The sequence below is a fragment of the Genypterus blacodes genome, unplaced genomic scaffold (assembly GCF_046128005.1).
Source record: "Genypterus blacodes isolate CSIRO-AG114 ecotype Tasmania unplaced genomic scaffold, CSIRO-AGI_Gbla_v1 ptg000358l_1, whole genome shotgun sequence".
NCBI classification, from domain to species: domain Eukaryota; kingdom Metazoa; phylum Chordata; class Actinopteri; order Ophidiiformes; family Ophidiidae; genus Genypterus; species Genypterus blacodes.
In genome coordinates this window covers 184,090-201,635 of record NW_027467142.1, presented here as the reverse complement: position 1 = coordinate 201,635, position 17,546 = coordinate 184,090, and the positions used below count along the sequence as shown (strand labels likewise).

Below are 17,546 nucleotides of genomic sequence, written 5' to 3'. Positions count from 1 at the left end.
CAGATCAGAGGGTTGTCGGTTTAAATCCCAGCTCAGGCATTGTTGTTCCCGCCGCGTTCACAATAAAGGTTTTAATAAAAACTGCTAATAAGAACATACTGGAATTAGAGTTATAGATTTTTATGGCCCTTATCATCTTCTTCATCATCTTCATCATCATTCATCATTAACTGTGTGTCTCAATGCTTCTTCTCATTGCAGAAGTGAAGGAGTGATCAGCTGGATGGAGCGTCTGCTGCTCTGGTCGATTCCCGAGGTGTGTGTTCTGGTGGTCTGGGTGGGTTTTACACACACACACACACACACACACACACACACACACACACACACACACACACACACACACACACACACACACACACACACACACACACACACACAGTAAAGCCCACGCTGTGTCGAGTCGCGCACAAACAAATCCCCAAAGGCTACAAGACGTTTGATGTGCAACAGGGCGTAAGGGGGAGGAACGACCGGGCGACTGTGCGGTCCACTAACTCTCTGACATTGACTAACACACACACACACACACTTCTCCTCAGAAACAGCTGACGTTTTAACAGGCTTACAACAGCTGACAGGCTACAGGTGGGGCAGAGGGGACCCTTCATAAGCCCTCCAGCCCCCCCGCTCATAATTCCCCTCAGTCACACACACACACACACACCTGTTGTGACTCCAGAGGAATTGTCCTCTGTGAAAAGCAACAGATACTCGATCAACCACCTACTCGCCCCACACGCACGCGCGCGCGCACACACACACACACACACACACACACACACACACACACACACACACACACACACACACACACACACACACACACACACACACACACACACACACACACACACACAGGTCTCTCCTGTGCATTAACCCAGGCCTTTATGACCCCAGCAGCATGTGTTTGAGTGCTTTGGGAGTGTGTGTGTGTGTCTGTGTGTGTATGTGTGCGCGTGCTGTACAAGTGTGACAACAGATGCTAGCATTGACCTGGACCCCCTAAGGCCGGCACAGGTACTACACCTGACTGCACGCTGCTTTGAGTACTTGTTTCATTGTGACTTGAGTACAAAGTGAGTATTCAGAGTATTGGACAGACACACACACACACATGTGGAGGGAAACCCCACATCTGTCTGCCTCCGGGGCAGCAACACTGACATGTTGGAAACAGATTCTGATTCTCTATAATCCCATAATGGCTTTGTTGGTGTTTTGCCTCAAACATTGAAGTTACTCACTTTGCTGTGAGATGAAAACTGAATCCTTGTTCTTTATGATGTACTCCAGTCTTAAATGATGGATCGTTCATGTTGAAGATGAACGATCCCCCACGAGGTGAAACACATGTGAGAAAGTCAAGATGAGCGGAGGAAAGCTGGAAGAGACGGAGGATCTGAGAGCGCAGCGCTGCTCTGGATGGGATGACGCCAATAAAAACATCTTTGGATTATTGATTTCTGCTGCTTGAGAAAAATCAATACAGTTTCCTAACTTCATGTGTGAGTTTCCCTCCTTCATCCCAGCAGAGCAGCAGCAGCAGCAGCACATCCCTGCCCACTGAGAGAGGAGGAGATTCATCAACCTTCATTTCCATTTAGATTTGCGACCCTTTTGGAACACACACACACACACACACACACACACACACACACACACACACACACACACACACACACACACACACACACACACACACACACACACACACACACACACACACACACACACACACACACACACACGAGTAGAGGACGTGTGTTTGACGTGTTTCCGTCAGGGGCTCAGATCGTCATAGTAACGTGTGTGTTGTAGAGTGTGACTCTATAACTGAGCACGGTTTTATGTTCATTTTGTGCAGGAAGTGTTAAGCAGTGACATCATGGAGAGCTTCTGATCTTAACCTCAGTTTAATGAAAAAAATGACAATTCCCAGTTCCAATTTATGGAAAACATTAAAACTTCTCTTGTGTTTGGTGTAGAAGGGAGCAGCAGAAAGCCTCTGTGGTGTCAGGACTCGTTCTTAGACTCTTCTAGGGACTCGACGGTGTTACTCCAGAGCAGCGAGGCCCGGTGAAGTCTACGCTCCTCGTACTGCCGCAGGATTTGAGTCATCGGTTCGCAGGAACACTCTCGCTCTCTGAGCCGATGCAGCCGCGTTCTCATCGGGGGGAAAGTGTACCGGCGCTCTGCTGGATGGAGTGTGTGCTTGTTCTGTGCCGGGACGAGTCAGTGAGTGAGTTAGATAACGTTTTATTTGATGGTGTTCAATGGCTGACTCGTCCTCACCTCTCGCCCAGGCCTCTCCTGCTCTCCAGCCCACACACACACACACACACATCCACCCACTAACTCAAGTCTCTCTCTCTCATGTTATTGGGCTGGTGATCACGTTACAGCTGGAGCTCCACCAGGCTCACAGAAGAACAGTCTCCACTTTCTCAAGAAAGGAGCTAATGAGGGGGAATGCGAGCGGAGCAGAAGCTTCTTGAGAGCCACTTACACTCAGCAGCGTCCTGAGGCCCAGTTTGGAGCGGACCAGACAGTTTGGACCGGACCTGCACCGTTTGGCTAACACAATTCCAATTGGCATTATAGCTCCAAACACTGCGATCCTAACTTCAGTCAGTCTAAACATCCGAGCAGGTGTTGCTAAATGAAGCACAGCGAGTCTCTAACAGCTGAAAGTATTTAAATGTGTGTGTGAGACATGAATGTCATCTAAGGTCAGATGTCTGAAACAACAACATCCAACTTCTGAGGAATATTCCACAACTCAAATCATGAAACGTTGTCAAGTTGCTGGGTTTAGGTGAACGAGGCTCAGGTCTCCTTCCGTGTGTCGGCGTCACGATCAGGAGCACCGTCACACATTAGAGCTCAAACTGATCGGTGAAGGCATTTAGAGACAAAGACTCCAAAGTTTGTAGATTCAGACTTACAATCACGTGGCACAAACAAATCAGAGTTTGATGAAAGGACGGGGGGAGAGAGAGAGAGAGAGAGAGAGAAGCTTCTGGGGCAGCACATTGACGTTTACATGAGGACAGAGTGAGATTAGAACTCCAACACATCCACATAAATAAGATGTATGGAATGTAATGTAAAGGAGGAAGAGGAAGAGGAAGTTATAGACCACAACAATCGTAAACACGGCAATCAGATGTGGGTCACGTTTAGAAGCAGATATAGGCCACAAGACCTGCTGTGCACACGCACACTGCATGCAGCACGCACAAACACATACAAACACACACCAGTTCAAGCTTGAACACACACACGCCTGCAGTCATGGGTTCAACTGCACGCTCCTCCTCCTCCTTCTTCTCAGGAAACATCCCCAAGTCAGGCTAACGGCGACAGAGGGGGAAGACTCTTCCTCCCCCCCGTACCTCGCTCTTCCTCCCTGCTCACTCGTGGCGAACTTAATGAGCCCAGAGCAGATGGTCCCATAACACAGCCGCAGCTGCACGGCGGTAAAACGACGCCACGCCCCAGCGAGGAAGAGGGCGATATACGCTCACGTACTCAAATGAGGCCGCAACCTCTCCGCTGCCACGGGAGACGTTCGAGGGAGGGACGAGCGAGACCGGAGGTTAGGCAGATGATGAAGAGCGAGAAAATGCCAGAGCAGAGAAAGGCGGCGGGGAGAGAGAGAGAGAGAGAGAGAGAGAGACGGAGAGAGAGAGAAACGGAGAGAGGGACAGGGAGAGACAGAGAGAGAGTTAGACAGATAGATATAGGGGAGAGCATCCTAACCATCAGGAACATTGTGTAGTCACAGTCCAGCTCCCCAAAACAAACTCCAGATCCACTGGCAGGAGAAACGACCCCATGTGTTTGTTGTGTTTATTTTGTTTGTCGCCCTTTGACCTTTTTAATTTCGGATACATCTTCTTGTTTCCACATCTCCTGCTCCTTCATCTCCAGTGAAGCTTCAGTTCCCAGGATTCACGTCTCTTCCTTGCTCCGCAGCATCGTGAGCGATCCACAAACACACTTGTTTATTTGTCTTCCGTCGTGACTGCGACGACGGCATCAACAGGTGAGGACGAGTAAATCTTCATGTGTCACAACTTTGGCACCGCCGCAGCTGCTCAGCGCCAAAATAAAATAAAAGAGCAACGGCAAAGAAACAAAAGCAGGGAGGGATTTGATCCGAGGCACCATGATCTACACGTGTACCGTGTGTCAGAGATGAGCGGGCGGAGACGTATCAAAGGTTAGCAAATGTCTCTGACTGACATTCCTGCACGTTCACCTCCTGATTCAGCTCAGATTATTGTGACGTATGGTTTCTAATCTATAAAGCAGAAAGTCCCATTGGGTCTCCTTCACCATCTACTCGCATTAAACCACTTTGTAAAACCGACACAAGAGCGGCTGCCAAGGTTACACACACACATCAACACTTCAACTATCCCCGAGCTTAAGGAGATCCCGACCCTGAGGAGGATCACATCCCTCTGCCGGCTTCACCAAACGTGTCCGTAGGAACTCCAGAGTGAACCGCGTCTCTGCTGCATGTTTCACTTGATCTAAGGGACTTATGGAATGTGTGACTTCATCTCTCTGTCTGTCTCCTGTGTGTCTGTCTCTCTCTCTCTCTGTCTCGCTTCATGCTTGTTCTTCATCTCGACTCCGTTGTGTTCTCCTAGCTCCCTGCCAACACATCCAAGCAGACCTCCGGCGAGCCCCAGAGACGGCGGCTTCAACCGTTGCACAAACACGCTCGGCTTTCAAGCCAAATATAAAGTGGTGGACGTCTGCTTGATGTTGATCCTGACTCGCAGTGATCTTCCTCGTCGTTCCTGGCAACCTCGCGTTCCAGCTGCGTTAGGAAATATTGAGTTTGGAGATGTGAAGTGTTCCAAAGCTACAAAAGCACTCGTATTGATTTTAGAGGAATGTCCAAAAAGAGAAACCGAGAGTGCCCCCTCATACCTACGGCAAGCCTGAACGAGCCTCTGTTGGACGATGTACGAACAACTTTGGCACCAACTGCTGGAGCGTACGAAGTCAACGTCCGGTTTGTCTTTGCAGCGGAAAGAGGAGGGGAAGTTTGTACTCTTGGCAATAAATGAAGTGAACCCAGCGTTGGTCCGGTTGGGCCTCGACCTCAGAAGCTTCTGACAGCCGAGTTGTTATCGTTGTTTTGGGTTCAGTTTAGTTTTCAGTCTCAGTTTTTGCTGCTAAATCAAGACAATCTGAAGAATCTTCACTGTGAATCTTCTGAAAAACAAACGCCGACTGCCAGATTGACCTCAGTAGAACAAGAACTATACAGATGGTGTTAAAGTCACATGTTTCCCTCTGAATCAGTTCAGTTTGAGTTTTTTGTGATCCTGCCAACAAACAAACTAAAGGAATCAAAGCAGAAGCAGAAACAGAAGCTGCGTGGTGCTGGTGACTCATCTGAGGGGAAACTTCAGCTTCTGCTCCTCACTGCTGCTCATTTGCTCCTTCGCTCCTCTTCCTCACTCACAGTCTTAGGAGGAAGTCATGGAATGTGAGATGAAAGCCGAAGGTTTCCAGAAGCTGAACTAACTGGATTCAAAGTGTGTGTAAGTGGATTCTGACGCCGCTCCCGTCCCGTCAAGGTCGAGCCACATGCAGCAAGACACGGCGACTCGACACGACACGACACACATCTGCTGTTAATGAAGGTTAATCCTGCTAATTGTGCAGTGGTTTAAGTTGCATTTAACCTACATACTCTAGGTGCTGATGTTTTGATCCCCACACACGATGTCCGTCTGACTTTACACCAGGGGAGGAAGAGAGACACGACTTAGTCTGGATAAAGAGCTCCGGCAAACGGGCCGAGCGGAAACAAGGGAAGAGAAGGAGACGCAGATGTCAAGATGTAAAGAGAAGAGACGCTAAACGCTTCATGAGTCCTGATGGAGACACACGCCTCGGTCTGTTTCACTCTCTCCTCTGTTTCTACTTCAGAGCCAGAATGAGGTGGAGAGAGAGAGACAGAGAGAGAGAGACAGAGAGAAAGAAAGAGAAAGACAAACAGAGAGAGAGACAGAGAGAAAGAAAGAGAAAGACAAACAGAGAGAGAGAGAGAGAGAGAGAGAGAGAGAGAGAGAGAAAGAGAAAGACAAAGAGAAAGAGAAAGAGAAAGAGAAAGAGAAAGACAAAGACAAAGACAAAGACAAAGACAAAGACAAAGAGAGAGAGAGAGAGAGAGAGAGAGAGAGAGAGAGAGAGAGAGAGAAAGACAAAGACAAAGAGAAAGAGAAAGACAAAGATAAAGAGAGAGAGAGAGATTTTCCATTTCGAACAGCTCGTTATTCTGGTTTCTTGTGGATAAATTTAGCTTCTGGAGTATTTATAGCAAAAATCAACAACTGAGTCGGGATTTACCGCTCGTTTTTTTTTTGTGTGTGCTTATGTAACAGATCTTCATCGATGGCACCAAACGTGTGAACAGACCTGCTGAGCGCTGGGACTAAAACTGTTGAAGTGGAAACGATCGCACAACTGCTGATCAACACAATCGCAACAGTATGTATTAGCTACTTAGCATGGAAGCGCTTCAGGTCCACTCAGCCGTTCCTATGGAGACATTTGGACAGACAGAGACGGACTGAGACGGACTGGGAGGGACAGAGACGAGAGAGTTTCTACGTCTGCAACCAACCAAACAGGTGCAGCTAACACTTCGTTAGCTAGTTGGCAGCTAAAGCGACCCGGGTGGAGCTAATAAAGCCTGTTTAGCACCCGAACACATAACAAACTATTTGTAACCGTCTACTCAGGGCAATAAAGGTCTAAAAGTACAATCCTGCTGTAGCTGCTTGATTGGCACCCTGATGTGCCTCCTCTTCCTCATCTTCCTTTGCCTCCTCTTCCTCTGCCTGTCACCTTAAGAGCTTTGCTTATAAAATAGTCATCATTCATGGTAAATGGACTGTAAAGCTTTAGGTTCACTCACACACTGATGCAGGTTCACACCATGCAGGGGTGAGTGTGTGTGTGTGGGGGGGGGGTTCACCTTGCTCAACAGCACTTCAACAGGCCCTAAAGGAGGAGACCGGAATCAAACCGGGAACCTTCTGATGCCTACACGACCGCTCTACCATCCGGAGCCACGCCTCCTCGTTCTGACACAGATCTGCAGGGTAAACGTCCTTGATACGACCTTGACATGTGTTCGACCTGACAGACACAACAGCAGACTTTAATACCTCAGTCAAATGAGGACGAGCCTTCTTATTGCAGCAGCAGGACCCAGAGGAGGAGCTGAAATAATTAGGAAAAGTAATATTACCATGGAAACATTCCCGGGGCTTCCTGATGATTCCCTTCCCGGTCCTCACTGCACAAGTTGACTGCTGACTTTAAATAAACCAACTTATTAAGCTTCTTAAGGGAGGAATTAAACCCTTAAACACGTCTCCGCCCGCTGCCAAAGGTGATTCCTGAAAGCCGTGTTTGCATAAAAGGAATTCTTATTAATTTCCTCAAAGGCTTCTGACAAACAGAACTTTGATGATGAGAGTGAGATCACTTTGCTCTTCTTCTTTGATGCTGAGCGTTCTCTTGTTTTACCTTTATACATTTTTAAAACGGGGCTAAATATAAGATGGAGTCACTTCATCTGGTGTGGAAGAGGGAAGTCTGCAGGGAAAGGTCAGGGATCGTTACCGTCCGCCCCTCAGCACCTTCACCAGGAGCGAGGCATCGATCCGCCGGCCTGAGACTAAATTACCCAGCAGCCCCTCAGACTGCAGAGTGTTTACCAGCAGACGGCACGGCGGCCAAAGGAAACACGCTTAACCAACATCCCAGCAGCACCGGGCCCACTGAGGGAGCCAGAACACACACACACACACACACACACACACACACACACACACACACACACACACACACACACACACACACACACACACACACACACACACACACACACACACACACACACACACACACGGCCCCTCCTCCACTCCTCCCCCTCCTCACCTCGGCTGCCCCCCGGACCGACGCCCCCCCCCTCTGCTCATTACCTTAACTGATGTTTAACCCTCAGATCAGCGGATGACGGCGGCTCAATTAAGAGCTCGCTGCTCGCTGCAGAGCGGGATTAGAACACAGCACGTCAGGACGTTTGTTACGCCGCAGCCACGGCTCCTACGGCCCATAATCCTTTGCTTTGCTCGGGTTAAACACAAACACAACTACGTCTTTAAAACATTCATTATTGTAATGATGGCTCAGGTGTGTGTGTGTGTGTGTGTGTGTGTGTGTGTGTGTGTGTGTGTGTGTGTGTGTGTGTGTGTGTGTGTGTGTGTGTGTGTGTGTGTGTGTGATAAGACAGAGACAGGAAGTAGCTGCAGTGACTCCTGGCCTGGTTTCATTCCCGCTTGCTGATCCAGCACGTTGCCGACTGAAAGCTCGGGACAAAGCACAGAATGTTGGCCATTTGGAAGTGTCAGAAGGGGGCGGCGGCCTGTGAGGAGCTGCGGCCTGTGAGGAGCGGCGGCCTGTGAGGAGCAGCCTCCTCCCACATTAAGAGGCTAATGCTCTCCTCTCTGGAGAAAAAACACCTTTGGCTTTAAGTTCCATTACGGGAGAGAGAGCGAGACGTTTCTCTGAGCCGGGGTGAAGCCGGGCCCTGCCATGATTGAATCACAGCCATAATAGCAGAAGGCAGCGACCTGCTGAGCCGCTGAGTTCTTCCTGTTCTCCTGGCTCAGCGTGGGAGCGGCGCTGGACACAAATCTGCCCTGGAACAAACGGAGAGCAGGCCAGGCAGGCACGGCCAGCAGAGGCAGGTAGTAAGTGCTCCTTTCTGCCTGTTTACCAGGGGCTCGGCGTGCGGTGAGGGGGCGGTGATCACGCCTAAAGGGTCCTTCTATTGTGGCGGAAGCAGATCAGGAGTCAGCTGGAGGCCTGGAGCGCCAAAAACACAGGAGGAGGAGGAGAAGGAGGAGGAGGAGGAGGAGGAGAGCTGAGCGAGTGGATGTGCAGCAGCTGCAGCTCCTCAGTCAGACAGAACCGGAGCCAGACAGCAGCGGCGCCCAGATGTTCCCTCACAGAACCTCAAGTAATGATGTCATTAATAGAGACGTCAGTCAGGAACATCCTGACACACGATCAAACCGTCAACGCTTTGATTTAGAGAAGGAGTCTCAGCTGCTTCATCTCTCTGATTGATCAGAGCAGTGAATCACGGATGTAAACACAGACAGCTGATCTGATAACCTGAGCGATGATGTCATTTCCACCGGCTGAGGCTGACCAGGCTTCATCCTCAGCTGTGATTAAAGTCGTCAATACTTTCCCCCGACCAGCAAACTAATCGATTAGTGAAAATGACTCCCGGGTGAGCCCCTGTGAGACTCTGGATGCCCGGGAGAACCGGAGCTGAAGCAGCGTGACGAGAGCCAAGCTTCTTCACTTTCACACTCATCAGGTCGCCATAACAACCAAAACCTGCATATCTGTCTGCATTTGATTATAATAATCTGACCTCTTGACCTTGAAAGCCTCCACACAATAACATGAACAATCTCTCTTTATTGATTAAGGAGATATGAATGGAAATAATGTGTGAGCTGCTCTGGATGAAGCTCGGCCTTCTTCATCTTCAGACAGGAGCTGAGCAGAGCTACAGACACACAGCTGCCACCGTCACCTGGCTGGGACGGAGCTGAATCCATCCAGCACAGATCACACACTATTGATTATTGATTTAGATCTTTGTTAACAGGAGGAGGAAGTAAGTAAACTCCTGAGCGTCACACTCGACGCTTCAGAGGCGACGGCAGGAAGCTGCAGTAAGAAAGAGTACTTCCACAAAATTACACTACCAAACACTGACAGTACACACACACACACACACACACACACACACACACACACACACACACACACACACACACACACACACACACACGGCGCTCACGACTCTGAAACTCCAGCCCTGCCTGCTGCACACACACACACGTCCAGCGTTCCCCAGGCTGCTGCTGGTTGAGTGCCTAACAGAGGAAAAGTTGCATCTTTGTCACGAGCGGCGTCCGTCTGAGGCACGAGAGCGCCGCTCTGCTCGGCCTGCAGTCAGGCTCAGCCGCACTAAAGCCCATTACTGCATCTGAGCCCGCAAGAGATCTGGAGCTTAAGACCTTTAGACTGGACTCCACTTACACAGGACTCCAATGTATATGTGTGTGTGTGTGTGTGTGTGTGTGTGTGTGTGTGTGTGTGTGTGTGTGTGTGTGTGTGTGTGTGAGAGACAGACTGAGAGACAGAGAGTATCAATTGCACAAAAGTGCACCATCAACATTTCTGTCATCCTCCACACACACAAGAGCGTACAACAACCATCAGAGGGAGGGAGAAGATGATGATGATGATGGTGATGATAGTGAATCCAATGCGCACACACACACGCCTGGGAGACTCTTGGGAGGGTCAGGTCTCACAGGGAGAGGCAGGATAAGATAACGGTGTGTGTGTGTGTGTGTGTGTGTGTGTGTGTGTGTGTGTGTGTGTGTGTGTGTGTGTGTGTGTGTGTGTGTCCCATTAGCTTTGACATCTTGACATTGTGTGTGTTTGTTGTGGTTTGTCAGCTGATCTCTCCTTCGCGCTCACACATCAGAGAAAACCTGAAGCTGACGTACGATAAATCTTTGGTCTCCGTGGTAACGTTTCACAAAACCACACCGTATGTATTCTATACGTACGAGGCTTTGCGAGCAGCTTTAGTGTCGACTGCTCCCAACGCAAAACGCTGCTGTTACGCTCGTGTTTCACGTCTGAGGTCTAATCTATCACTTCCTGTCTGGAGGGGAAGTTGGCAGCCAACAAGCACACCTGACACCTGAGCTCGGATTTGGCGCGCAGTTTACAACTCAGAGTGAGAATCAGGCCAAGCTGTGCCAACCGCCAACGCCGAGGAAACGGAACTGAGGAGGAAACTCTGCTGCTCAAACCAATAACTTCAATTTACAGAGGTTTCTTCCAAAAAGGCAAAGTTCCGTCGCACCATGAACACACAAGGCACACTCACACTCACTGTGATCAATATGCAAATCAATCACCTGAGGCCACATATCAATATCATACCAATCATTTAACGACAATTAATTCCGTGTTTTACACACACACACACACACACACACACACACACACACACACACACAGACACCAAACACACACACACACACACACACTAGTGGGGTTCGGATTGAAACGTTCGGATCAGTATCGGGTCGATCAGGTTCCCAACTTCTGGCTCAGGCCCGTCCGCGGTACCCGGATGCTCCACCAATCACAGCCCTGAACTTCACCTGCAGGCATGTGTCATGCTCGGGTAATGATGTCATCGATAACAGAGCGGAGGTCCAGTCCCTGTCACCTGGACCCCCCGTGGAGCGCGCGGGCCGCCTGACAGCTTTTTGATGCCATCATCATTACACACTGCAAAATGGTTTCCGGGTCTGAGGAGGAAATTAGAAGTTTGATGACACTCTCTCTCCCGGGAGGAAAGCAATTACGCGCAGCGCAGAGAGCTCAGTCGTCGGAAGTGGGCTCGTGAAAGAGACACGGGATGATTCTGCAGATACGGAGGCTCAAAGTGTCCACGAACCCGCGATTTCACCCCAAACGCCACAGTGCCGCCGGCGCCGCGTGAAGCTGTCAGCCGACGCGTAAACGGGATTGATGGCGCGATAAAAGTTCACAATAAACACGACGACATGAGATCCATCAGCGGGGATGAAGAGAAATCGCGTCAGAGCCCGAGTGACACTTGTCGTAAATCGCGTGTGACAGCTGTTATCACGCAGCGTGCCTGCTGTATTTACACTCAGTGTGCAGGGGCTGAATCCCACCTCACTGACGGAGGTTCGAACAACCCCGACACCAACTTACACAAACTACATGTAAACACCCGCGCGAGGCGAACCTGGCGGCCCGGGCGGAGGGTTTAACGCCGCCGCGCGTCACCTCGCGGCGGATCGGACCGGACGACGCGGCGGCTGCGGCCAAAGTCACGCAAACATCACAACAACAACGCGACCACAACACTCGAACACGCAGTTGTCAGAAGTACACAAACACAGGAAGAGGCGGAAAACGAGCGGACTTACCCAAGCTGCTGCACATCTGCGCGCTGAGGGGAAACGCGGCTCCGCGGCTCTGCGGCTGACGGACACACGAGCGTGACGAAGACGAGGGTGAAGGCGCTGCGCTTCCAATTAAACAATTCTCCCCAGCTGATGTACAAGGTAACTATTTAGTTATGGCAAATGGAGCCTAATCTGTCCTGAGTGGTATCGCGATATGAGCGGCAGGAGCGCAGGCCAATGAGCGCGAGCCGCCCTCGCAGCGTCGACCAATCAGATCGTCAGCGTCGAGCCAGAGGGCGGGGTCGCCGTGACGTAGAAAGCGCCGAGGCTCCACCGGTGCTCCGACAAGAAGGCGGGCGGTCCAGTGGACTGCAGCCAATAGGGAGGAAGAGGGAAGAACACTCCCCGGAAGTGGATCAAACTAGACGAATATTCGATGTTGATACGTTTTGAAAGGAAGTGGCGTGGTTCTGGTTATGATAAGATGTAAGATTAACAAACCTGGAATTACAAATGTACGGACACATTCGTATAAAATCGAGAAACCAGTAAGACAATGTGATGTCGCTTGGTGGAGAAAAAACAATCACTTCCTTATTGTCGGATCACGGGTGGGGGGAAAACCACGCAGGGCTTAGGGCGACATCGTGCGTTCAGAGAAAAGAACTACGTCCCTCCAATAAAGAGAGTGTTTCATTTCACGCTGTCTCTCTCTCTGGTTCTATTTGGAAATGTTAATTGTGTTTTATATTAATGAAAATTCTTCATTCATTACACAAGATGAAGAAGAAGACATTATTAAACTTCCTTTAACTGTGGATAGAGAAATGGCAGCTACACGCAGATTTCAGTATTTGTTGACCTCTGAGTTTGATTGATTTATATTTTCTTTACTTCTTTGTTAATTTAATGTGTTATTGACTTGCGTTCTTCTTCTGGTGCTCAGTGTTTGTTGATTCTGAAAACATGTGACGTCATGTGGTCAGATTATGTGTCCAGTTAATTATTTTATTAACTGGACAGAATATTGTTACAGAAAGGATGAATCACCTTTTTTCATTACATACATGTAAATATACTTTGGGAGGACTTTTGTGTGACTTTGGCGTTAAAAGTTTTGCAACTACTAATTAAACTTGTATTTTCCAGTGGCTCAACAGAACCAAAGCTATTTCATTACTTTATTAAGCGACTTTAAATCAAAAGGTTTTAGCCTGAAAAGCATAAAACTCTTCTCATGTTAAACCTTAAGTCTGGCCTCACTTTGGATTTCATAGGGTTGTCATAATCCATATTTAAAACAGAGAAAGGCCCCTTGCCATAACAAGAAATCAACAAAACAGTGACATTTTTAATCACATTACTTACAGAACTGTAATACATAGAATTCTCTCAATACAACTCATAAAAGGGTAGAAAAGTATTGTAGTATTGACTCGGTAGGTGTGTGTGTGTGTGTGTGTGTGTGTGTGTGTGTGTGTGTGTGTGTCTGTGTGTGTGGCACACAATAAGAGCGTGCCTCACAGTCTGGGTGGACTTGTCACATCCTGAGGTGAGGCGACATATGGACACACACACAGCCAGGAATGAACAGCTGATCTCTTAAACTTTAGTATATGTGACTTTTATGACATCACCATCAACATATACGACTCTGTGGCTGTGTGTTTGATCTGAGTTACAATGTTAAGGGCGTGTGGTGTTTGTGTGCTGAGGGCACTTGGGGTTCTTTACCACCGCTGGTAGTAACTTACCGTAGTGTGACAGTAGTACCTGCAATACTAGTGGAGTGACAGTAGTACCTGCAATAGTAGTGGAGTGACAGTAGTACTTGCAGTAGTAGAGTGAGTGACAATAGTACCTGCAGTAGAAGTGGAGTGAGTGACAGTAGTACCTGCAGTAGTAGAGTGAGTGACAGTAGTACCTGCAGTAGTAGGAGAGTGACGGTAGTACCTGTAGTAGTAGTAGTAGTGTGACAGTAGTAGAGTGAGTGACAGTAGTACCTGCAGTAGTAGAGTGAGTGAGTGACAGTAGTACCTTCGGTAGTAGAGTGAGTGAGTGACAGTAGTACCTGCAGTAGTGGTGGAGTGAGTGACAGTAGTACCTGCAGTAGTAGTAGAGTGAGTGACAGTAGTACCTGTAGTAGTAGTGGAGTGAGTGACAGTAGTACCTGCAGTAGAAGTAGAGTGAGTGACAGTAGTACCTGCAGTAGTAGTGGAGTGAGTGACAGTAGTACCTGCAGTAGTAGTAGAGTGAATGACAGTAGTACCTGCAGTAGTAGTAGAGTGACAGCAGTACCTGTAGTAGTAGTGGAGTGAGTGACATTAGTACCTGTAGTAGTAGTGGAGTGAGTGACAGCAGTACCTGCAGTAGTAGTAGAGTGAGTGACAGTAGTACCTGCAGTAGTAGTAGAGTGACAGTAGTACCTGTAGTAGTAGTAGAGTGACAGTAGTACCTGCAGTAGTAGTAGAGTGAGTGACAGTAGTACCTGCAGTAGTAGTGGAGTGAGTGACAGCAGTACCTGCAGTAGTAGTAGAGTGAGTGACAGTAGTACCTGCAGTAGTAGTAGAGTAAGTGACAGTAGTACCTGCAGTAGTAGTAGAGTGACAGTAGTACCTGTAGTAGTAGTGGAGTGAGTGACAGTAGTACCTGCAGTAGTAGTAGAGTGAGTGACAGTAGTACCTGCAGTAGTAGTAGAGTGACAGTAGTACCTGTAGTAGTAGTAGAGTGACAGTAGTACCTGCAGTAGTAGTAGAGTGAGTGACAGTAGTACCTGCAGTAGTAGTGGAGTGAGTGACAGCAGTACCTGCAGTAGTAGTAGAGTGAGTGACAGTAGTACCTGCAGTAGTAGTAGAGTAAGTGACAGTAGTACCTGCAGTAGTAGTAGAGTGACAGTAGTACCTGTAGTAGTAGTAGAGTGACAGTAGTACCTGTAGTAGTAGAGTGAGTGACAGTAGTACCTGCAGGAGTAGTGGAGTGAGTGACAGCAGTACCTGCAGTAGTAGTAGAGTGAGTGACAGTAGTACCTGCAGTAGTAGTAGAGTAAGTGACAGTAGTACCTGCAGCAGTAGTAGAGTGACAGTAGTACCTGTAGTAGTAGTGGAGTGAGTGACAGTAGTACCTGCAGTAGTAGTAGAGTGAGTTACAGTAGTACCTGTAGTAGTAGTGGAGTGAGTGACAGCAGTACCTGCAGCAGTAGTGGAGTTTGGCGGCTCAGAGGAGGATTACTCAGTGTTTCATGCTTTACATAAGAAGCTTATGATGCCTCAGAGGAGAATGTCAGCAGACAGATGGACGGCCGGTCGCTTCGCCGTCCCTCCTCCAGCGGTCGTCGGCTTGGCCCTGTCGCCACGGGTACGCCACAGGACAACATGCAGTTGACATTATTTGCCCTTTTGTTATCAGTGAAGTTTATGTTATGTGATCTATACGGTGAACACAAATCAATGATTGGCTCTTTATGTTCAGTGAATAGAAAAGTGAACAAACTTATAAAAGCACAAACCTCACAGAGGCGACGTCAGCAGATGAAGATTCAGCATCCAAGTGATGCTAAAGCTCCTCAGCACCTGCAGTCTGGCGCCCCCTGGTGGCTTGACGGTGCCCTGCCCGGCTCCATAGGCAGGATCGATTATTCAGCTCAATAAAATCCACAAATCTCTCTGTCCGTGTTTCTTCTTCTACCGAGCCCATTGTGGCACTCAGCATCTCATATAATACAACTGTAATAACTACTCTGGAACATTCACAGTGAAGACTGTAAAGCTGAAATAAACTGAAACTAACAAACGTGCACTGTTGTCTCACAATGTCACACTCAATGAAGACATCAATCAAATTCATAAGCACAGGAAGTGGGCGTGTCCCTGTCCTTTACACGTCCAGCCAGCTGGAGAATGAGGTGACGCATGGCTGCCTGGATACCAACATGAGGAAACTTTCTGGTCTTGTTTACTCTTGCTGCTGTAGCTCAGTCTAAAGAAGTCTAAAGTACTCCAGTAATGTATTCAGTTACTTTCTGCCTCATGTTTTCTCTTGACCCATCTAATTTACACTCTGTCCTCTCTCTCTCTCCCTCGCCCGGCTGTGGAGTGTGTTGTTCGGCGTGCGAGGTGTGTGTGGGTGCAGATCCCTCTCTGCTCGCTGACCCGCCGCTCCGCTCGGCGCTCTCCGTATCCACAGCATCCCCACAGCTGCCTAGCAACGCTCAGTGTCCATGGCGACGCAGCCAACAAACGCCCCCTCTCTGCTCTTCAGCACGCACCCCTCAATTAGGGAGAGCGCCACAATTAGCAGAGAGGAGAGTCGCCTGGCAAATGAGGCGGGGCGGCCTGCGGGAGCCCGGGTGTCAGAGGTCGGAGGTCAACGCTCTGGGTAAGGACCGAGTTTATTTAAAGCGCAGACAGACGGAGAACGATCGGTCTAATGAGGGAGAGAGTCTTTCAGGTTTACTCAGGTTTACTGCGTCTTCACGGTGACGTCCACACTCTGCGTTTGAACCTTCAACTCCTCCCCTGAGGCGAGAACGCAGCGCCCAGGACGCAGTCTGATGGAGCCGCGTCCTGACTGCTGACCCGGCAGCACGATGTCACTGTTGGACCAAAAGAACGACTTCCTCTCAGAGTCAGGAAACATCCTCTCCTGCACGTCTTCATTACCTTCATCATGGTTATACAGTGTCTTAATGTTCAGAGAATGAGAGCTGAGGTAGGAATTCCGAGCCCAGCATGACTCTGTTTCCTCTCTTCCATCTCTCTGCTATCGGTTTATTTGTTTCTCCTTCTCTTCCTTGTTTCTTTTCCCCCTTTGGCTCCTACGTCTCACCCGGCCGGTCCTGCTGAAGGAACTCTCTTCCTCTTCCTCTTCTAGATGTTAAAGGGATTTTTAAGGGATATTCCTTGCCGCAGAGCTTTGGGCCGCTCAGGAATGGTCAAACCCTCTGAGACTCTGTGGGCGACGTGAAACTTCACTTCTAACTTCTGCCAATGATGCTGGATCACTGGAAGGAAGTGAAGAATAAAGGAACGGCTGTTAATTCCATCAGAATCCTTCACTTTGCTCACATGAACACAGAAGTGATGATGATGAAGTGATGATGATGACTCAATTCAATCAAATGAGACCATAAATGAGTAAAGTAATACATGTAATGTACAATAATAGATGAATACTTCCTGAAATTTTAAAACGACCACATTGGCCATAATGGAAGGGTGACGTCACAGATTTAAAATGAAACTTCTTGTAATAACAAAACAATGCCTATAGATGGCGACATAAACCAGAAAATGAGTGAGTCTGCCTGTAACAGCTTCTCTCCAGCAGGGGGCGGTGTGTGCCTGCTGTAAGGAGTGCGTGTGTGTGTGTGTGTGCGTGTGTTCATTTAGTTGGATTTTCTTTCTATTTCCAATTTTTTTGATGGAAAAATAAACCTACAAATCAGGAAATCAG

At 48.7% G+C, this 17,546-nt stretch overlaps 1 protein-coding gene across 2 annotated transcripts in view; it reads right to left on the bottom strand.

Moving 5' to 3' along the window:
- Positions 1–12,329, bottom strand: part of mef2d (myocyte enhancer factor 2d) — a 67,954-nt gene extending 55,625 nt beyond the window's left edge. For both annotated transcript variants that reach the window (XM_076138315.1, XM_076138316.1), the window contains exon 1: positions 12,117–12,329. The gene's annotated coding sequence lies outside the window, so the exon portion shown is untranslated. The remainder of the gene's footprint in view (positions 1–12,116) is intronic.
- Positions 12,330–17,546: the final 5,217 nt, after the last annotated feature.